Source organism: Salvelinus fontinalis, chromosome 40 (assembly GCF_029448725.1).
Source record: "Salvelinus fontinalis isolate EN_2023a chromosome 40, ASM2944872v1, whole genome shotgun sequence".
NCBI classification, from domain to species: domain Eukaryota; kingdom Metazoa; phylum Chordata; class Actinopteri; order Salmoniformes; family Salmonidae; genus Salvelinus; species Salvelinus fontinalis.
Window position 1 is genome coordinate 9,016,761 of NC_074704.1, and position 20,096 is coordinate 9,036,856.

At 52.1% G+C, this 20,096-nt stretch overlaps 1 protein-coding gene across 1 annotated transcript in view; it reads right to left on the minus strand.

Moving 5' to 3' along the window:
- The window catches only part of LOC129839162 (b(0,+)-type amino acid transporter 1-like), a 350,362-nt gene that overhangs the window by 234,432 nt on the left and 95,834 nt on the right, over positions 1-20,096 (minus strand). The gene's annotated exons all lie outside the window — the stretch shown is intronic.

Genomic DNA, 20,096 nt, shown 5'->3' on the forward strand with positions numbered 1-20,096 from the left:
TCTGTTTCTACTCTGAGAGATAACGTAATGACTCCTCCACGTAGAGGCTATTCACTGTGTCTGTTTCTACTCTGAGAGATAACGTAATGACTCCTTCACGTAGAGGCTATTCACTGTGTCTGTTTCTACTCTGAGAGATAACGTAATGACTCCTCCACGTAGAGGCTATTCACTGGGTCTGTTTCTACTCTGAGAGATAACGTAATGACTCCTCCACGTAGAGGCTATTCACTGGGTCTGTTTCTACTCTGAGAGATAACGTAATGACTCCTCCATGTAGAGGCTATTCACTGGGTCTGTTTCTACTCTGAGAGATAACGTAATGACTCCTCCACGTAGAGGCTATTCACTGTGTCTGTTTCTACTCTGAGAGATAACGTAATGACTCCTCCACGTAGAGGCTATTCACTGTGTCTGTTTCTACTCTGAGAGATAACGTAATGACTCCTCCACGTAGAGGCTATTCACTGTGTCTGTTTCTACTTTGAGAGATAACGTAATGACTCCTCCACGTAGAGGCTATTCACTGTGTCTGTTTCTACTCTGAGAGATAACGTAATGACTCCTCCACGTAGAGGCTGTTCACTGGGTCTGTTTCTACTCTGAGAGATAACGTAATGACTCCTCCACGTAGAGGCTATTCACTGGGTCTGTTTCTACTCTGAGAGATAACGTAATGACTTCTCCACGTAGAGGCTATTCACTGGGTCTGTTTCTACTCTGAGAGATAACGTAATGACTCCTCCACGTAGAGGCTATTCACTGGGTCTGTTTCTACTCTGAGAGATAACGTAATGACTCCTCCATGTAGAGGCTATTCACTGGGTCTGTTTCTACTCTGAGAGATAACGTAATGACTCCTCCACGTAGAGGCTATTCACTGTGTCTGTTTCTACTCTGAGAGATAACGTAATGACTCCTCCACGTAGAGGCTATTCACTGTGTCTGTTTCTACTCTGAGAGATAACGTAATGACTCCTCCACGTAGAGGCTATTCACTGTGTCTGTTTCTACTCTGAGAGATAACGTAATGACTCCTCCACGTAGAGGCTATTCACTGGGTCTGTTTCTACTCTGAGAGATAATGTAATGACTCCTCCACGTAGAGGCTATTCACTGTGTCTGTTTCTACTCTGAGAGATAACGTAATGACTCCTCCACGTAGAGGCTATTCACTGTGTCTGTTTCTACTCTGAGAGATAACGTAATGACTCCTCCACGTAGAGGCTATTCACTGTGTCTGTTTCTACTCTGAGAGATAACGTAATGACTCCTCCACGTAGAGGCTATTCACTGTGTCTGTTTCTACTCTGAGAGATAACGTAATGACTCCTCCACGTAGAGGCTGTTCACTGTGTCTGTTTCTACTCTGAGAGATAACGTAATGACTCCTCCATGTAGAGGCTATTCACTGGGTCTGTTTCTACTCTGAGAGATAACGTAATGACTCCTCCACGTAGAGGCTGTTCACTGTGTCTGTTTCTACTCTGAGAGATAACGTAATGACTCCTCCATGTAGAGGCTATTCACTGGGTCTGTTTCTACTCTGAGAGATAACGTAATGACTCCTCCACGTAGAGGCTATTCACTGTGTCTGTTTCTACTCTGAGAGATAACGTAATGACTCCTCCATGTAGAGGCTGTGTCTGTGTCTGTGTCTGTTTCTACTCTGAGAGATAACGTAATGACTCCTCCACGTAGAGGCTATTCACGGTGTCTGTTTCTACTCTGAGAGATAACGTAATGACTCCTCCATGTAGACGCTATTCACTGTGTCTGTTTCTACTCTGAGAGATAACGTAATGACTCCTCCACGTAGAGGCTATTCACTGTGTCTGTTTCTAATCTCAGAGATAATGTAATGACTCCTCCACATAGAGGCTATTCACTGTGTCTGTTTCTACTCTGAGAGATAACATAACATGCTGTTTATTCTGTTATGTTCATTAACTCTACTCTGTATCAGCATCCATTAATCCTCTCAGTCTACCAGACACACACACACACACACACACACACACACACACACACACACACACACACACACACACACACACACACACACACACACACACACAGTCTACCACCAGACAGTAGTTCAATTAACTCAGGGAATCAGGTGGACATGTCTGACACCGTGGTGTTCTGTGGTCCTCAGTGACAGGTGGACGTGTCTAACACCGTGGTGATCTGTGGTCCTCAGTGACAGGTGGACGTGTCTATCACCATGGTGTTCTGTGGTCCTCAGTGACAGGTGGACGTGTCTATCACCATGGTGTTCTGTGGTCCTCAGTGACAGGTGGACATGGTGTTCTGTGGTCCTCAGTGACAGGTGGACATGTCTGACACCATGGTGTTCTGTGGTCCTCAGTGACAGGTGGACGTGTCTATCACCATGGTGTTCTGTGGTCCTCAGTGACAGGTGGACGTGTCTATCACCATGGTGTTCTGTGGTCCTCAGTGACAGGTGGACGTGTCTATCACCATGGTGTTCTGTGGTCCTCAGTGACAGGTGGACGTGTCTATCACCATGGTGTTCTGTGGTCCTCAGTGACAGGTGGACGTGTCTATCACCATGGTGTTCTGTGGTCCTCAGTGACAGGTGGACATGTCTATCACCGTGGTGTTCTGTGGTCCTCAGTGACAGGTGGACATGGTGTTCTGTGGTCCTCAGTGACAGGTGGACATGTCTGACACCATGGTGTTCTGTGGTCCTCAGTGACAGGTGGACGTGTCTATCACCATGGTGTTCTGTGGTCCTCAGTGACAGGTGGACATGTCTAACACCGTGGTGTTCTGTGGTCCTCAGTGACAGGTGGACGTGTCTGACACCGTGGTGTTCTGTGGTCCTGTGACAGGTGGACATGTCTATCACCGTGGTGTTCTGTGGTCCTCAGTGACAGGTGGACATGTCTATCACCGTGGTGTTCTGTGGTCCTCAGTGACAGGTGGACATGTCTATCACCGTGGTGATCTGTGGTCCTCAGTGACAGGTGGACATGGCAGAGACGGGTTAGTGTGGCTGACTGTTCAGTGTGGCTGACTGTTCAGAGACGGGTTAGCGTGGCTGACTGTTCAGAGACGGGTTAGCGTGGCTGACTGTTTAGCGTGGCTGACTGTTCAGAGACGGGTTAGCGTGGCTGACTGTTCAGCGTGGCTGACTGTTCAGAGACGGGTTAGCGTGGCTGACTGTTCAGAGACGGGTTAGCGTGGCTGACTGTTCAGAGACGGGTTAGCGTGGCTGACTGTTCAGAGACGGGTTAGCGTGGCTGACTGTTCAGCGTGGCTGACTGTTCAGAGACGGGTTAGCGTGGCTGACTGTTCAGAGACGGGTTAGCGTGGCTGACTGTTCAGTGTGGCTGACTGTTCAGAGACGGGTTAGCGTGGCTGACTGTTCAGAGACGGGTTAGCGTGGCTGACTGTTCAGAGACGGGTTAGCGTGGCTGACTGTTCAGAGACGGGTTAGCGTGGCTGACTGTTCAGAGACGGGTTAGCGTGGCTGACTGTTCAGCGTGGCTGACTGTTCAGAGACGGGTTAGCGTGGCTGACTGTTCAGAGACGGGTTAACGTGGCTGACTGTTCAGTGTGGCTGACTGTTCAGAGACGGGTTAGCGTGGCTGACTGTTCAGTGTGGCTGACTGTTCAGAGACGGGTTAGCGTGGCAGACTGTTCAGAGACGGGTTAGCGTGGCTGACTGTTCAGAGACGGGTTAGCGTGGCTGACTGTTCAGAGACGGGTTAGCGTGGCTGACTGTTCAGAGACGGGTTAGCGTGGCTGACTGTTCAGCGTGGCTGACTGTTCAGAGACGGGTTAGCGTGGCTGACTGTTCAGAGACGGGTTAGCGTGGCTGACTGTTCAGTGTGGCTGACTGTTCAGAGACGGGTTAGCGTGGCTGACTGTTTAGAGACGGGTTAGCGTGGCTGACTGTTCAGAGACGGGTTAGCGTGGCTGACTGTTCAGAGACGGGTTAGCGTGGCTGACTGTTCAGAGACGGGTTAGCGTGGCTGACTGTTCAGCGTGGCTGACTGTTCAGAGACGGGTTAGCGTGGCTGACTGTTCAGAGACGGGTTAGCGTGGCTGACTGTTCAGTGTGGCTGACTGTTCAGAGACGGGTTAGCGTGGCAGACTGTTCAGAGACGGGTTAGCGTGGCTGACTGTTCAGAGACGGGTTAGCGTGGCTGACTGTTCAGAGACGGTTTAGCGTGGCTGACTGTTCAGAGGCGGGTTAGCGTGGCTGACTGTTCAGAGGCGGGTTAGCGTGGCTGACTGTTCAGAGACGGGTTAGCGTGGCTGACTGTTCAGAGACGTGTTAGCGTGGCTGACTGTTCAGAGGCGGGTTAGCGTGGCCGACTGTTCAGAGGCGGGTTAGCGTGGCTGACTGTTCAGAGATGTGTTAGCGTGGCTGACTGTTCAGAGACGGGTTAGCGTGGCTGACTGTTCAGAGACGGGTTAGCGTGGCTGACTGTTCAGAGGCGGGTTAGCGTGGCTGACTGTTCAGAGACGGGTTAGCGTGGCTGACTGTTCAGAGACGGGTTAGCGTGGCTGACTGTTCAGAGACGGGTTAGCGTGGCCGACTGTTCAGAGACGGGTTAGCGTGGCTGACTGTTCAGAGACGGGTTAGCGTGGCTGACTGTTCAGAGACGGGTTAGCGTGGCTGACTGTTCAGAGACGGGTTAGCGTGGCTGACTGTTCAGAGACGGGTTAGCGTGGCCGACTGTTCAGAGACGGGTTAGCGTGGCTGACTGTTCAGAGACGGGTTAGCGTGGCCGACTGTTCAGAGACGGGTTAGCGTGGCTGACTGTTCAGAGACGGGTTAGCGTGGCCGACTGTTCAGAGACGGGTTAGCGTGGCCGACTGTTCAGAGACGGGTTAGCGTGGCTGACTGTTCAGCGTGGCTGACTGTTCAGAGACGGGTTAGCCTATGGTGCAGCCCATTGGTGGAGAGTGGACTGTAGCCTCAGATAGGTTTTATTTATGGGCAGATTTCTGTTTCTGGTGTGTATTTTTGGACTTGGCTCTAGTCTGTGCATTATTTAATCCAGTCAAATCCAACCGTGACTTCTTTACACACCATGAGATATTCAGAGGATGGAGAGAGAGAGAGATGGGGGTTAGAGGGGGAGAGAGATGGGGAGAGAAGGGGGGTTAGAGGGAGAGAGAGATGGGGAGAGAAGGGAGGTTAGAGGGAGAGAGAGATGGGGAGAGAGGGGGGGTTAGAGGGAGAGAGAGATGGGGAGAGAAGGGGGGTTAGAGGGAGAGAGAGATGGGGAGAGAAGGGGGGTTAGAGGGAGAGAGAGATGGGGAGAGAAGGGAGGTTAGAGGGAGAGAGAGATGGGGAGAGAGGGGGGGTTAGAGGGAGAGAGAGATGGGGAGAGAAGGGGGGTTAGAGGGAGAGAGAGATGGGGAGAGAAGGGGGGTTAGAGGGAGAGAGAGATGGGGAGAGAAGGGGGGTTAGAGGGAGAGAGAGATGGGGAGAGAAGGGAGGTTAGAGGGAGAGAGAGATGGGGAGAGAGGGGGGGTTAGAGGGAGAGAGAGATGGGGAGAGAAGGGGGGTTAGAGGGAGAGAGAGATGGGGAGAGAAGGGGGGTTAGAGGGAGAGAGAGATGGGGGGTTAGAGGGAGAGAGAAGGGGGGTTAGAGGGAGAGAGAGATGGGGCTTAGATGGAGAGAGAAGGGGGGTTAGAGGGAGAGAGAGATGGGGAGAGAAGGGGGGTTAGAGGGAGAGAGAGATGGGGAGAGAAGGGGGGTTAGAGGGAGAGAGAGATGGGGAGAGAAGGGGGGTTAGAGGGAGAGAGAGATGGGGAGAGAAGGGGGGTTAGAGGGAGAGAGAGATGGGGAGAGAAGGGGGGTTAGATGGGAAGAGAGATGGGGAGAGAAGGGGGGTTAGAGGGAGAGAGAGATGGGGAGAGAAGGGGGGTTAGATGGGAAGAGAGATGGGGAGAGAAGGGGGGTTAGAGGGAGAGAGAGATGGGGGGTTAGAGGGAGAGAGAGATGGGGGGTTAGAGGGAGAGAGAGATGGGGAGAGAAGGGGGGTTAGAGGGAGAGAGAGATGGGGAGAGAAGGGGGGTTAGAGGGAGAGAGAAGGGGGGTTAGAGGGAGAGAGAGATGGGGCTTAGATGGAGAGAGAGATGGGGAGAGAAGGGGGGTTAGAGGGAGAGAGAGATGGGGAGAGAAGGGGGGTTAGAGGGAGAGAGAGATGGGGAGAGAAGGGGGGTTAGAGGGAGAGAGAGATGGGGAGAGAAGGGGGGTTAGATGGAGAGAGAGATGGGGAGAGAAGGGGGGTTAGAGGGAGAGAGAGATGGGGAGAGAGGGGGTGTTAGAGGGAGAGAGAGATGGGGAGAGAAGGGGGGTTAGAGGGAGAGAGAGATGGGGAGAGAAGGGGGGTTAGAGGGAGAGAGAAGGGGGGTTAGAGGGAGAGAGAGATGGGGCTTAGATGGAGAGAGAAGGGGGGTTAGAGGGAGAGAGAGATGGGGAGAGAAGGGGGGTTAGAGGGAGAGAGAGATGGGGAGAGAAGGGGGGTTAGAGGGAGAGAGAGATGGGGAGAGAAGGGGGGTTAAATGGGAAGAGAGATGGGGAGAGAAGGGGGGTTAGAGGGAGAGAGAGATGGGGAGAGAAGGGGGGTTAGAGGGAGAGAGAGATGGGGAGAGAAGGGGGGTTAGAGGGAGAGAGAGATGGGGAGAGAAGGGGGGTTAGAGGGAGAGAGAGATGGGGAGAGAAGGGGGGTTAGATGGGAAGAGAGATGGGGAGAGAAGGGGGGTTAGAGGGAGAGAGAGATGGGGAGAGAAGGGGGGTTAGATGGGAAGAGAGATGGGGAGAGAAGGGGGGTTAGAGGGAGAGAGAGATGGGGAGAGAAGGGGGGTTAGATGGGAAGAGAGATGGGGAGAGAAGGGGGGTTAGAGGGAGGGAGAGAAGGGGGGTTAGAGGGAGAGAGAGATGGGGAGAGAAGGGGGGTTAGAGGGAGAGAGAGATGGGGAGAGAAGGGGGGTTAGATGGAGAGAGAGATGGGGAGAGAAGGGGGGTTAGAGGGAGAGAGAGATGGGGAGAGAGGGGGTGTTAGAGGGAGAGAGAGATGGGGAGAGAAGGGGGGTTAGAGGGAGAGAGAGATGGGGAGAGAAGGGGGGTTAGAGGGAGAGAGAAGGGGGGTTAGAGGGAGAGAGAGATGGGGCTTAGATGGAGAGAGAAGGGGGGTTAGAGGGAGAGAGAGATGGGGAGAGAAGGGGGGTTAGAGGGAGAGAGAGATGGGGAGAGAAGGGGGGTTAGAGGGAGAGAGAGATGGGGAGAGAAGGGGGGTTAGAGGGAGAGAGAGATGGGGAGAGAAGGGGGGTTAGATGGGAAGAGAGATGGGGAGAGAAGGGGGGTTAGAGGGAGAGAGAGATGGGGAGAGAAGGGGGGTTAGAGGGAGAGAGAGATGGGGAGAGAAGGGGGGTTAGAGGGAGAGAGAGATGGGGAGAGAAGGGGGGTTAGAGGGAGAGAGAGATGGGGAGAGAAGGGGGGTTAGATGGGAAGAGAGATGGGGAGAGAAGGGGGGTTAGAGGGAGAGAGAGATGGGGAGAGAAGGGGGGTTAGATGGGAAGAGAGATGGGGAGAGAAGGGGGGTTAGAGGGAGAGAGAGATGGGGAGAGAAGGGGGGTTAGATGGGAAGAGAGATGGGGAGAGAAGGGGGGTTAGAGGGAGAGAGAGATGGGGAGAGAAGGGGGGTTAGAGGGAGAGAGAGATGGGGAGAGAAGGGGGGTTAGAGGGAGAGAGAGATGGGGAGAGAAGGGGGGTTAGATGGAGAGAGAGATGGGGAGAGAAGGGGGGTTAGAGGGAGAGAGAGATGGGGAGAGAGGGGGTGTTAGAGGGAGAGAGAGATGGGGCGAGAAGGGGGGTTAGAGGGAGAGAGAGATGGGGAGAGAAGGGGGGTTAGAGGGAGAGAGAGATGGGGCTTAGATGGAGAGAGAAGGGGGGTTAGAGGGAGAGAGAGATGGGGAGAGAAGGGGGGTTAGAGGGAGAGAGAGATGGGGAGAGAAGGGGGGTTAGAGGGAGAGAGAGATGGGGAGAGAAGGGGGGTTAGAGGGAGAGAGAGGGAGAGAGAGATGGGGAGAGAAGGGGGGTTAGATGGGAAGAGAGATGGGGAGAGAAGGGGGGTTAGAGGGAGAGAGAGATGGGGAGAGAAGGGGGGTTAGAGGGAGAGAGAGATGGGGAGAGAAGGGGGGTTAGAGGGAGAGAGAGATGGGGAGAGAAGGGGGGTTAGAGGGAGAGCGAGATGGGGAGAGAAGGGGGGTTAGATGGGAAGAGAGATGGGGAGAGAAGGGGGGTTAGAGGGAGAGAGAGATGGGGAGAGAAGGGGGGTTAGATGGGAAGAGAGATGGGGAGAGAAGGGGGGTTAGAGGGAGAGAGAGATGGGGGGTTAGAGGGAGAGAGAGATGGGGGGTTAGAGGGAGAGAGAGATGGGGAGAGAAGGGGGGTTAGAGGGAGAGAGAGATGGGGAGAGAAGGGGGGTTAGAGGGAGAGAGAAGGGGGGTTAGAGGGAGAGAGAGATGGGGCTTAGATGGAGAGAGAGATGGGGAGAGAAGGGGGGTTAGAGGGAGAGAGAGATGGGGAGAGAAGGGGGGTTAGAGGGAGAGAGAGATGGGGAGAGAAGGGGGGTTAGAGGGAGAGAGAGATGGGGAGAGAAGGGGGGTTAGATGGGAAGAGAGATGGGGAGAGAAGGGGGGTTAGAGGGAGAGAGAGATGGGGAGAGAAGGGGGGTTAGATGGGAAGAGAGATGGGGAGAGAAGGGGGGTTAGAGGGAGAGAGAGATGGGGAGAGAAGGGGGGTTAGAGGGAGAGAGAGATGGGGAGAGAAGGGGGGTTAGAGGGAGAGAGAGATGGGGAGAGAAGGGGGGTTAGATGGAGAGAGAGATGGGGAGAGAAGGGGGGTTAGAGGGAGAGAGAGATGGGGAGAGAGGGGGTGTTAGAGGGAGAGAGAGATGGGGAGAGAAGGGGGGTTAGAGGGAGAGAGAGATGGGGAGAGAAGGGGGGTTAGAGGGAGAGAGAAGGGGGGTTAGAGGGAGAGAGAGATGGGGCTTAGATGGAGAGAGAAGGGGGGTTAGAGGGAGAGAGAGATGGGGAGAGAAGGGGGGTTAGAGGGAGAGAGAGATGGGGAGAGAAGGGGGGTTAGATGGGAAGAGAGATGGGGAGAGAAGGGGGGTTAGAGGGAGAGAGAAGGGGGGTTAGAGGGAGAGAGAGATGGGGGGTTAGAGGGAGAGAGAGATGGGGAGAGAAGGGGGGTTAGAGGGAGAGAGAGATGGGGAGAGAAGGGGGGTTAGAGGGAGAGAGAAGGGGGGTTAGAGGGAGAGAGAGATGGGGCTTAGAGGGAGAGAGAGATGGGGAGAGAAGGGGGGTTAGAGGGAGAGAGAGATGGGGGGTTAGAGGGAGAGAGAGATGGGGGGTTAGAGGGGGAGAGAGATGGGGGTTAGAGGGGGAGAGAGATGGAGAGAGAAGGGGGGTTAGAGGGAGAGAGAGATGGGGGGTTAGAGGGAGAGAGAGATGGGGAGAGAAGGGGGGTTAGGGGGAGAGAGAGATGGGGGTTAGAGGGAGAGAGAGATGGGGAGAGGAGGGGGGTTAGAGGGAGAGAGAGATGGGGGTTAGAGAGAGAGAGAGATGGGGGGTTAGAGGGAGAGAGATGGGGGTTAGAGGGAGAGAGAGATGGGGGGGTTAGAGTGGGAGAGAGATGGGGGTTAGAGGGAGAGAGAGATGGGGGGGTTAGAGTGGGAGAGAGATGGGGGTTAGAGGGAGAGAGAGATGGGGAGAGAAGGGGGGTTAGAGGGAGAGAGAGATGGGGAGAGAAGGGGGGTTAGATGGGGAGAGAAAAGGGAGTAGAAGGGGATGGGAGAGATGGAGAGAGAGATTGTGTGTGAGGAAGAGAGAGAGAACAAGAGAGAGAGCATACCAGGCGGTAATACTGTTATTATTGAAGATTATTTATAGGAGTTGAAATAAGAATCCGTTCTGATCGTGAAGAATAATGTCTGCTAGGACCTATTTTACTATATGAGCAGTACATTTTGTCAAACATTTTTGGGGTGGCAACATCGAAGGGTGAGGGGCCTCTTTAATAGACCGGGTCTTTTTACTGCCCCCCTTTGCTTCTGCTTCCTGTCTGAAAGGTTAATTGTTGATTTGCACAGCAGCTCCGCTCTCTCCTCAGCTGTGTTCTGTGGAAGAGGACTGACACCCTAGAGGGAGGGAGCGGTGGCTGTCTCTCTATGATTACCTCATGAGCTGTTGACACTTGGAGAGATGGAGAGAGAGAGAAGGAGGGAGAGAGATGGAGAGAGAGTAAAGGAGGAAGAGAGATGGAGAGAGAGAAGGAGGGAGAGAGAGAAGGAGGGAGAGAGAGAAGGAGGGAGAGAGAAGGAGAGAGAGTAAAGGAGGGAGAGAGATGGAGAGAGAGAGAAGGAGGGAGAGAGAGAAGGAGGGAGAGAGATGGAGAGAGAGAGAAGGAGGGAGAGAGAAGGAGGGAGAGAGATGGAGAGAGAGAGAGAGATGGAGAGAGAGAAGGAGGGAGAGAGATGGAGAGAGAGAGGAGGGAGAGAGATGGAGAGAGAGAGAGGAGGAGGGAGAGAGATGGGGAGAGAGTAAAGGAGGGAGAGAGATGGAGGGAGAGAGAAGGAGGGAGAGAGAAGGAGGGAGAGAGATGGAGAGAGAGAGAGAGAGAGGAGGGAGAGAGATGGAGAGAGAGTAAAGGAGGGAGAGAGATGGAGAAAGCGGTGGCTGTCTGTCTATGCTTACCTAATGAGCTGTTGGGCACTTAGGAAACCTTTGCTTTCAACCCCCCTAGGTATCAGTAGGGGAAACACTGCGGTTTACTGTTCAGACATTTCCCTGGCTATGGAGTCAAGTAACCATAGGAACACACCAATAGGTTTTGCAAAATGTAACTTCCCCAAAATGTCTATGTTTTCCCCTAAATGCTGGTTGGAGGATTCCGTGTTTCCTGCTTATTTTCTACCAACCGGGATTCCTGGAAAAGTAACAGCCCTAGGAACCACGGCCCGGTTTAATATTTACACCCTCTGCTGAGGGAAATAGTGTTGAAGGAATTCATAAAGGAGTCTAGTTCCCATCACTCATCACCACCTCGATAACACAGCCACATCAACGCCATGTCAGAGCCCAGCTGTCTCTGGGGTAAGTAGTGGGTTGATGTTCCATCTAGTGTTCTGCTGGGGACAATGGAACCTAGTGTAGTGTTCTGCTGGGGACAATGTAACCTAGTGTAGTGTGCTGCTGGGGACAATGTAACCTAGTGTAGTGTTCTGCTGGGGACAATGGAACCTAGTGTAGTGTTCTGCTGGGGACAATGGAACCTAGTGTAGTGTTCTGCTGGGGACAATGGAACCTAGTGTAGTGTTCTGCTGCTGGGGACAATGGAACCTAGTGTAGTGTTCTGCTGGGGACAATGTAACCTAGTGTAGTGTTCTGCTGGGGACAATGGAACCTAGTGTAGTGTTCTGCTGGGGACAATGGAACCTAGTGTAGTGTTCTGCTGGGGACAATGTAACCTAGTGTAGTGTGCTGCTGGGGACAATGTAACCTAGTGTAGTGTTCTGCTGGGGACAATGGAACCTAGTGTAGTGTTCTGCTGGGGACAATGGAACCTAGTGTAGTGTTCTGCTGCTGGGGACAATGGAACCTAGTGTAGTGTTCTGCTGGGGACAATGTAACCTAGTGTAGTGTTCTGCTGGGGACAATGGAACCTAGTGTAGTGTTCTGCTGGGGACAATGGAACCTAGTGTAGTGTTCTGCTGCTGGGGACAATGGAACCTAGTGTAGTGTTCTGCTGCTGGGGACAATGGAACCTAGTGTAGTGTTCTGCTGCTGGGGACAATGGAACCTAGTGTAGTGTTCTGCTGGGGACAATGTAACCTAGTGTAGTGTTCTGCTGGGGACAATGGAACCTAGTGTAGTGTTCTGCTGGGGACAATGGAACCTAGTGTAGTGTTCTGCTGCTGGGGACAATGGAACCTAGTGTAGTGTTCTGCTGGGGACAATGGAACCTAGTGTAGTGTTCTGCTGGGGACAATGGAACCTAGTGTAGTGTTCTGCTGGGGACAATGGAACCTAGTGTAGTGTTCTGCTGCTGGGGACAATGGAACCTAGTGTAGTGTTCTGCTGGGGACAATGGAACCTAGTGTAGTGTTCTGCTGGGGACAATGGAACCTAGTGTAGTGTGCTGCTGGGGACAATGTAACCTAGTGTAGTGTTCTGCTGGGGACAATGGAACCTAGTGTAGTGTGCTGCTGGGGACAATGGAACCTAGTGTAGTGTTCTGCTGGGGACAATGGAACCTAGTGTAGTGTTCTGCTGGGGACAATGGAACCTAGTGTAGTGTTCTGCTGCTGGGGACAATTTAACCTAGTGTAGTGTTCTGCTGCTGGGGACAATGGAACCTAGTGTAGTGTTCTGCTGGGGACAATGGAACCTAGTGTAGTGTTCTGCTGCTGGGGACAATGGAACCTAGTGTAGTGTGCTGCTGGGGACAATGGAACCTAGTGTAGTGTTCTGCTGGGGACAATGGAACCTAGTGTAGTGTTCTGCTGGGGACAATGGAACCTAGTGTAGTGTGCTGCTGGGGACAATGGAACCTAGTGTAGTGTTCTGCTGGGGACAATGGAACCTAGTGTAGTGTTCTGCTGGGGACAATGGAACCTAGTGTAGTGTTCTGCTGGGGACAATGGAACCTAGTGTAGTGTTCTGCTGGGGACAATGGAACCTAGTGTAGTGTGCTGCTGGGGACAATGGAACCTAGTGTAATGTTCTGCTGCTGGGGACAATGGAACCTAGTGTAGTGTTCTGCTGGGGACAATGGAACCTAGTGTAGTGTTCTGCTGGGGACAATGGAACCTAGTGTAGTGTGCTGCTGGGGACAATGGAACCTAGTGTAGTGTGCTGCTGGGGACAATGGAACCTAGTGTAGTGTTCTGCTGCTGGGGACAATGGAACCTAGTGTAGTGTTCTGCTGGGGACAATGGAACCTAGTGTAGTGTTCTGCTGGGGACAATGGAACCTAGTGTAGTGTTCTGCTGGGGACAATGGAACCTAGTGTAGTGTTCTGCTGGGGACAATGGAACCTAGTGTAGTGTTCTGCTGCTGGGGACAATGGAACCTAGTGTAGTGTTCTGCTGGAGACAATGGAACCTAGTGTAGTGTTCTGCTGCTGGGGACAATGGAACCTAGTGTAGTGTTCTGCTGGGGACAATGGAACCTAGTGTAGTGTTCTGCTGCTGGGGACAATGGAACCTAGTGTAGTGTTCTGCTGGGGACAATGGAACCTAGTGTAGTGTTCTGCTGGGGACAATGGAACCTAGTGTAGTGTTCTGCTGCTGGGGACAATGGAACCTAGTGTAGTGTTCTGCTGGGGACAATGGAACCTAGTGTAGTGTTCTGCTGGGGACAATGGAACCTAGTGTAGTGTTCTGCTGGGGACAATGGAACCTAGTGTAGTGTTCTGCTGGGGACAATGGAACCTAGTATAGTGTGCTGCTGGGGACAATGGAACCTAGTGTAGTGTTCTGCTGGGGACAATGGAACCTAGTGTAGTGTTCTGCTGGGGACAATGGAACCTAGTGTAGTGTTCTGCTGGGGACAATGGAACCTAGTGTAGTGTGCTGCTGGGGACAATGGAACCTAGTGTAGTGTTCTGCTGGGGACAATGGAACCTAGTGTAGTGTGCTGCTGGGGACAATGGAACCTAGTGTAGTGTTCTGCTGGGGACAATGGAACCTAGTGTAGTGTGCTGCTGGGGACAATGGAACCTAGTGTAGTGTGCTGCTGGGGACAATGGAACCTAGTGTAGTGTGCTGCTGGGGACAATGGAACCTAGTGTAGTGTTCTGCTGCTGGGGACAATGGAACCTAGTGTAGTGTTCTGCTGCTGGGGACAATGGAACCTAGTGTAGTGTTCTGCTGCTGGGGACAATGGAACCTAGTGTAGTGTGCTGCTGGGGACAATGGAACCTAGTGTAGTGTTCTGCTGGGGACAATGGAACCTAGTGTAGTGTTCTGCTGGGGACAATGGAACCTAGTGTAGTGTTCTGCTGGGGACAATGGAACCTAGTGTAGTGTTCTGCTGGGGACAATGGAACCTAGTGTAGTGTTCTGCTGGGGACAATGGAATCTAGTTTAGTGTTCTGCTGGGGACAATGGAACCTAGTGTAGTGTTCTGCTGGGGACAATGGAACCTAGTGTAGTGTTCTGCTGCTGGGGACAATGGAACCTAGTGTAGTGTTCTGCTGGGGACAATGGAACCTAGTGTAGTGTTCTGCTGGGGACAATGGAACCTAGTGTAGTGTTCTGCTGCTGGGGACAATGGAACCTAGTGTAGTGTTCTGCTGGGGACAATGGAACCTAGTGTAGTGTTCTGCTGGGGACAATGGAACCTAGTGTAGTGTTCTGCTGGGGACAATGTAATCTAGTTTAGTGTTCTGCTGGGGACAATGGAACCTAGTGTAGTGTTCTGCTGGGGACAATGGAACCTAGTGTAGTGTTCTGCTGGGGACAATGGAACCTAGTGTAGTGTTCTGCTGGGGACAATGGAACCTAGTGTAGTGTTCTGCTGGGGACAATGGAACCTAGTGTAGTGTGCTGCTGGGGACAATGGAACCTAGTGTAGTGTTCTGCTGGGGACAATGTAACCTAGTGTAGTGTGCTGCTGGGGACAATGGAACCTAGTGTAGTGTGCTGCTGGGGACAATGGAACCTAGTGTAGTGTTCTGCTGGGGACAATGGAACCTAGTGTAGTGTTCTGCTGCTGGGGACAATGGAACCTAGTGTAGTGTTCTGCTGGGGACAATGGAACCTAGTGTAGTGTTCTGCTGGGGACAATGGAACCTAGTGTAGTGTTCTGCTGGGGACAATGGAACCTAGTGTAGTGTTCTGCTGGGGACAATGGAACCTAGTGTAGTGTTCTGCTGGGGACAATGGAACCTAGTGTAGTGTTCTGCTGGGGACAATGGAACCTAGTGTAGTGTTCTGCTGGGGACAATGGAACCTAGTGTAGTGTTCTGCTGGGGACAATGGAACCTAGTGTAGTGTTCTGCTGGGGACAATGGAACCTAGTGTAGTGTTCTGCTGGGGACAATGGAACCTAGTGTAGTGTTCTGCTGGGGACAATGGAACCTAGTGTAGTGTGCTGCTGGGGACAATGGAACCTAGTGTAGTGTTCTGCTGGGGACAATGGAACCTAGTGTAGTGTTCTGCTGGGGACAATGGAACCTAGTGTAGTGTGCTGCTGGGGACAATGGAACCTAGTGTAGTGTGCTGCTGGGGACAATGGAACCTAGTGTAGTGTGCTGCTGGGGACAATGGAACCTAGTGTAGTGTGCTGCTGGGGACAATGGAACCTAGTGTAGTGTTCTGCTGGGGACAATGGAACCTAGTGTAGTGTTCTGCTGGGGACAATGTAACCTAGTGTAGTGTGCTGCTGGGGACAATGTAACCTAGTGTAGTGTGCTGCTGGGGACAATGGAACCTAGTGTAGTGTGCTGCTGGGGACAATGGAACCTAGTGTAGTGTGCTGCTGGGGACAATGTAACCTAGTGTAGTGTTCTGCTGGGGACAATGTAACCTAGTGTAGTGTTCTGCTGCTGGGGACAATGGAACCTAGTGTAGTGTTCTGCTGCTGGGGACAATGGAACCTAGTGTAGTGTTCTGCTGCTGGGGACAATGGAACCTAGTGTAGTGTTCTGCTGGGGACAATGGAACCTAGTGTAGTGTTCTGCTGCTGGGGACAATGGAACCTAGTGTAGTGTTCTGCTGGGGACAATGGAACCTAGTGTAGTGTTCTGCTGGGGACAATGGAACCTAGTGTAGTGTTCTGCTGCTGGGGACAATGGAACCTAGTGTAGTGTTCTGCTGGGGACAATGGAACCTAGTGTAGTGTTCTGCTGGGGACAATGGAACCTAGTGTAGTGTTCTGCTGGGGACAATGTAATCTAGTTTAGTGTTCTGCTGGGGACAATGGAACCTAGTGTAGTGTTCTGCTGGGGACAATGGAACCTAGTGTAGTGTTCTGCTGCTGGGGACAATGGAACCTAGTGTAGTGTTCTGCTGGGGACAATGGAACCTAGTGTAGTGTTCTGCTGGGGACAATGGAACCTAGTGTAGTGTTCTGCTGGGGACAATGTAATCTAGTTTAGTGTTCTGCTGGGGACAATGGAACCTAGTGTAGTGTTCTGCTGGGGACAATGGAACCTAGTGTAGTGTTCTGCTGCTGGGGACAATGGAACCTAGTGTAGTGTTCTGCTGGGGACAATGGAACCTAGTGTAGTGTTCTGCTGGGGACAATGGAACCTAGTGTAGTGTTCTGCTGCTGGGGACAATGGAACCTAGTGTAGTGTTCTGCTGGGGACAATGGAACCTAGTGTAGTGTTCTGCTGGGGACAATGGAACCTAGTGTAGTGTTCTGCTGGGGACAATGTAATCTAGTTTAGTGTTCTGCTGGGGACAATGGAACCTAGTGTAGTGTTCTGCTGGGGACAATGGAACCTAGTGTAGTGTTCTGCTGGGGACAATGGAACCTAGTGTAGTGTTCTGCTGGGGACAATGGAACCTAGTGTAGTGTTCTGCTGGGGACAATGGAACCTAGTGTAGTGTGCTGCTGGGGACAATGGAACCTAGTGTAGTGTTCTGCTGGGGACAATGTAACCTAGTGTAGTGTGCTGCTGGGGACAATGGAACCTAGTGTAGTGTGGTGCTGGGGACAATGGAACCTAGTGTAGTGTTCTGCTGGGGACAATGGAACCTAGTGTAGTGTTCTGCTGCTGGGGACAATGGAACCTAGTGTAGTGTTCTGCTGGGGACAATGGAACCTAGTGTAGTGTTCTGCTGGGGACAATGGAACCTAGTGTAGTGTTCTGCTGGGGACAATGGAACCTAGTGTAGTGTTCTGCTGGGGACAATGGAACCTAGTGTAGTGTTCTGCTGCTGGGGACAATGGAACCCAGAGTAGTGTGCTGCTGGGGACAATGGAACCTAGTGTAGTGTGCTGCTGGGGACAATGGAACCTAGTGTAGTGTTCTGCTGGGGACAATGGAACCTAGTGTAGTGTTCTGCTGGGGACAATGGAACCTAGTGTAGTGTTCTGCTGGGGACAATGGAACCTAGTGTAGTGTTCTGCTGGGGACAATGGAACCTAGTGTAGTGTTCTGCTGGGGACAATGGAACCTAGTGTAGTGTTCTGCTGGGGACAATGGAACCTAGTGTAGTGTTCTGCTGCTGGGGACAATGGAACCTAGTGTAGTGTTCTGCTGGGGACAATGGAACCTAGTGTAGTGTTCTGCTGGGGACAATGGAACCTAGTGTAGTGTTCTGCTGGGGACAATGGAACCTAGTGTAGTGTGCTGCTGGGGACAATGGAACCTAGTGTAGTGTGCTGCTGGGGACAATGGAACCTAGTGTAGTGTTCTGCTGGGGACAATGGAACCTAGTGTAGTGTTCTGCTGGGGACAATGGAACCTAGTGTAGTGTTCTGCTGGGGACAATGGAACCTAGTGTAGTGTGCTGCTGGGGACAATGGAACCTAGTGTAGTGTGCTGCTGGGGACAATGGAACCTAGTGTAGTGTTCTGCTGGGGACAATGGAACCTAGTGTAGTGTTCTGCTGCTGGGGACAATGGAACCAACTCTCCTTCTCACTCCTTCTCTCTCCTTCTCTCCCTCTTTCTCCTTCTCACTCCTTCTCTCTCCTTCTCTGTCTCTCCTTCTGTCTCTCCTTTCTCTCCTTCTCTCCTTCTCTCCCTCTTTCTCCTTCTGTCTCTCCTTTCTCTCTCCCTCTTTCTCCTTCTCACTCCTTCTCTCTCCTTCTCTGTCTCTCCTTCTGTCTCTCCTTCTGTCTCTACCAGCTCTCCTTCTCTGTCTACCAGCAACATATTGCACAAGCAAAGGTAGGCTTTTATTAACCCTCGCTGTACCAAACCAAATGCTAGGCAAGAAGGATGGGGAAATAATATCTAGACACCTTTTCTGGGATAGATTACATTTATGAATGCCTGGCTGGGATGTGAGACAGTGGTTGAAGTTTATGAATGTCTGGCTGGGCTGTGAGAAAGTGGATGAAGTTTATGAATGTCTGGCTGGGCTGTGAGACAGTGGATGAAGTTTATGAAGGTCTGGCTGGGCTGTGAGAAAGTGGATGAAGTTTATGAATGTCTGGCTGGGCTGTGGGACAGTGGATGAAGTTTATGAAGGTCTGGCTGGGCTGTGGGACAGTGGATGAAGTTTATGAAGGTCTGGCTGGGCTGTGGGACAGTGGATGAAGTTTATGAATGCCTGGCTGGGCTGTGGGACAGTGGATGAAGTTTATGAATGCCTGGCTGGGATGTGAGACAGTGGATGAAGTTTATGAATGCCTGGCTGGGCTGTGAAACAGTGGATGAAGTTTATGAATGCCTGGCTGGGCTGTGAGACAGTGGATAAAGTTTATGAATGCCTGGATGGGCTGTGAGACAGTGGATGAAGTTTATGAATGCCTGGATGGGCTGTGAGACAGTGGATGAAGTTTATGAATGCCTGGATGGGCTGTGAGACAGTGGATAAAGTTTATGAATGCCTGGATGGGCTGTGGGACAGTGGATGAAGTTTATGAATGCCTGGCTGGGCTGTGAGACAGTGGATGAAGTTTATGAATGCCTGGCTGGGCTGTGAGACAGTGGATAAAGTTTATGAATGCCTGGATGGGCTGTGAGACAGTGGATGAAGTTTATGAATACCTGGCTGGGCTGTGGGACAGTGGATGAAGTTTATGAATGTCTGGTTGGGCTGTGGGACAGTGGATGAAGTTTATGAATGCCTGGCTGGGCTGTGAGACAGTGGATGAAGTTTATCAATGCCTTGCTGGGCTGTGAGACAGTGGATGAAGTTTATGAATGCCTGGCTGGGCTGTGAGACAGTGGATAACTGCACCTCTATGTGCTCTCACACACACACACTAAGATAATCACACTAACACACACATTAGAAGTTAAAACAAGTACCCCTCCTCTCTCTCCCTTCCCCAAATCCGTACCTTACCCTGCAGTAGGTCCGTTGTCTGAGTAATCCAGTGGTCCAGTGTCTGAGTACTACAGTGGTCCAGTGGCTGAGTACTACAGTGGTCCAGTGGCTGAGTATACAGTGGTCCAGTGGCTGAGTACTCCAGTGGTCCTTTGTCTGAGTACTCCAGTGGTCCAGTGTCTGGGTACTACAGTGGTCCAGTGTCTGAGTACTCCAGTGGTCCAGTGGCTGAGTACTACAGTGGTCCAGTGGCTGAGTGTACAGTGGTCCAGTGGCTGAGTACTCCAGTGGTCCTTTGTCTGAGTACTCCAGTGTCTGAGTACTCCAGTGGTCCAGTGGTCCAGTGTCTGGGTACTACAGTGGTCCAGTGTCTGAGTACTCCAGTGGTCCTTTGTCTGAGTACTCCAGTGTCTGAGTACTCCAGTGGTCCAGTGGTCCAGTGTCTGAGTACTCCAATGGTCCAGTGTCTGAGTACTCCAGTGGTCCAGTGTCTGGGTACTCCAGTAGTCCAGTGTCTGAGTACTCCAGTGGTCCAGTGGCTGAGTACTACAGTGGTCCAGTGGCTGAGTATACAGTGGTCCAGTGGCTGAGTACTCCAGTGGTCCAGTGTCTGGGTACTCCAGTGGTCCAGTGTCTGAGTACTCCAGTGGTCCAGTGTCTGAGTACTCCAATGGTCCAGTGTCTGAGTACTCCAATGGTCCAGTGTCTGAGTACTCTAGTGGTCCAGTGGCTGAGTACTACAGTGGTCCAGTGTCTGAGTACTCCAGTGGTCCAGTGGCTGAGTACTACAGTGGTCCAGTGGCTGAGTGTACAGTGGTCCAGTGGCTGAGTACTCCAGTGGTCCTTTGTCTGAGTACTCCAGTGTCTGAGTACTCCAGTGGTCCAGTGGTCCAGTGTCTGGGTACTACAGTGGTCCAGTGTCTGAGTACTCCAGTGGTCCTTTGTCTGAGTACTCCAGTGTCTGAGTACTCCAGTGGTCCAGTGTCTGAGTACTCCAATGGTCCAGTGTCTGAGTAACACAGTGGTCCAGTGGCTGAGTATACAGTGGTCCAGTGGCTGAGTACTCCAGTGGTCCAGTGTCTG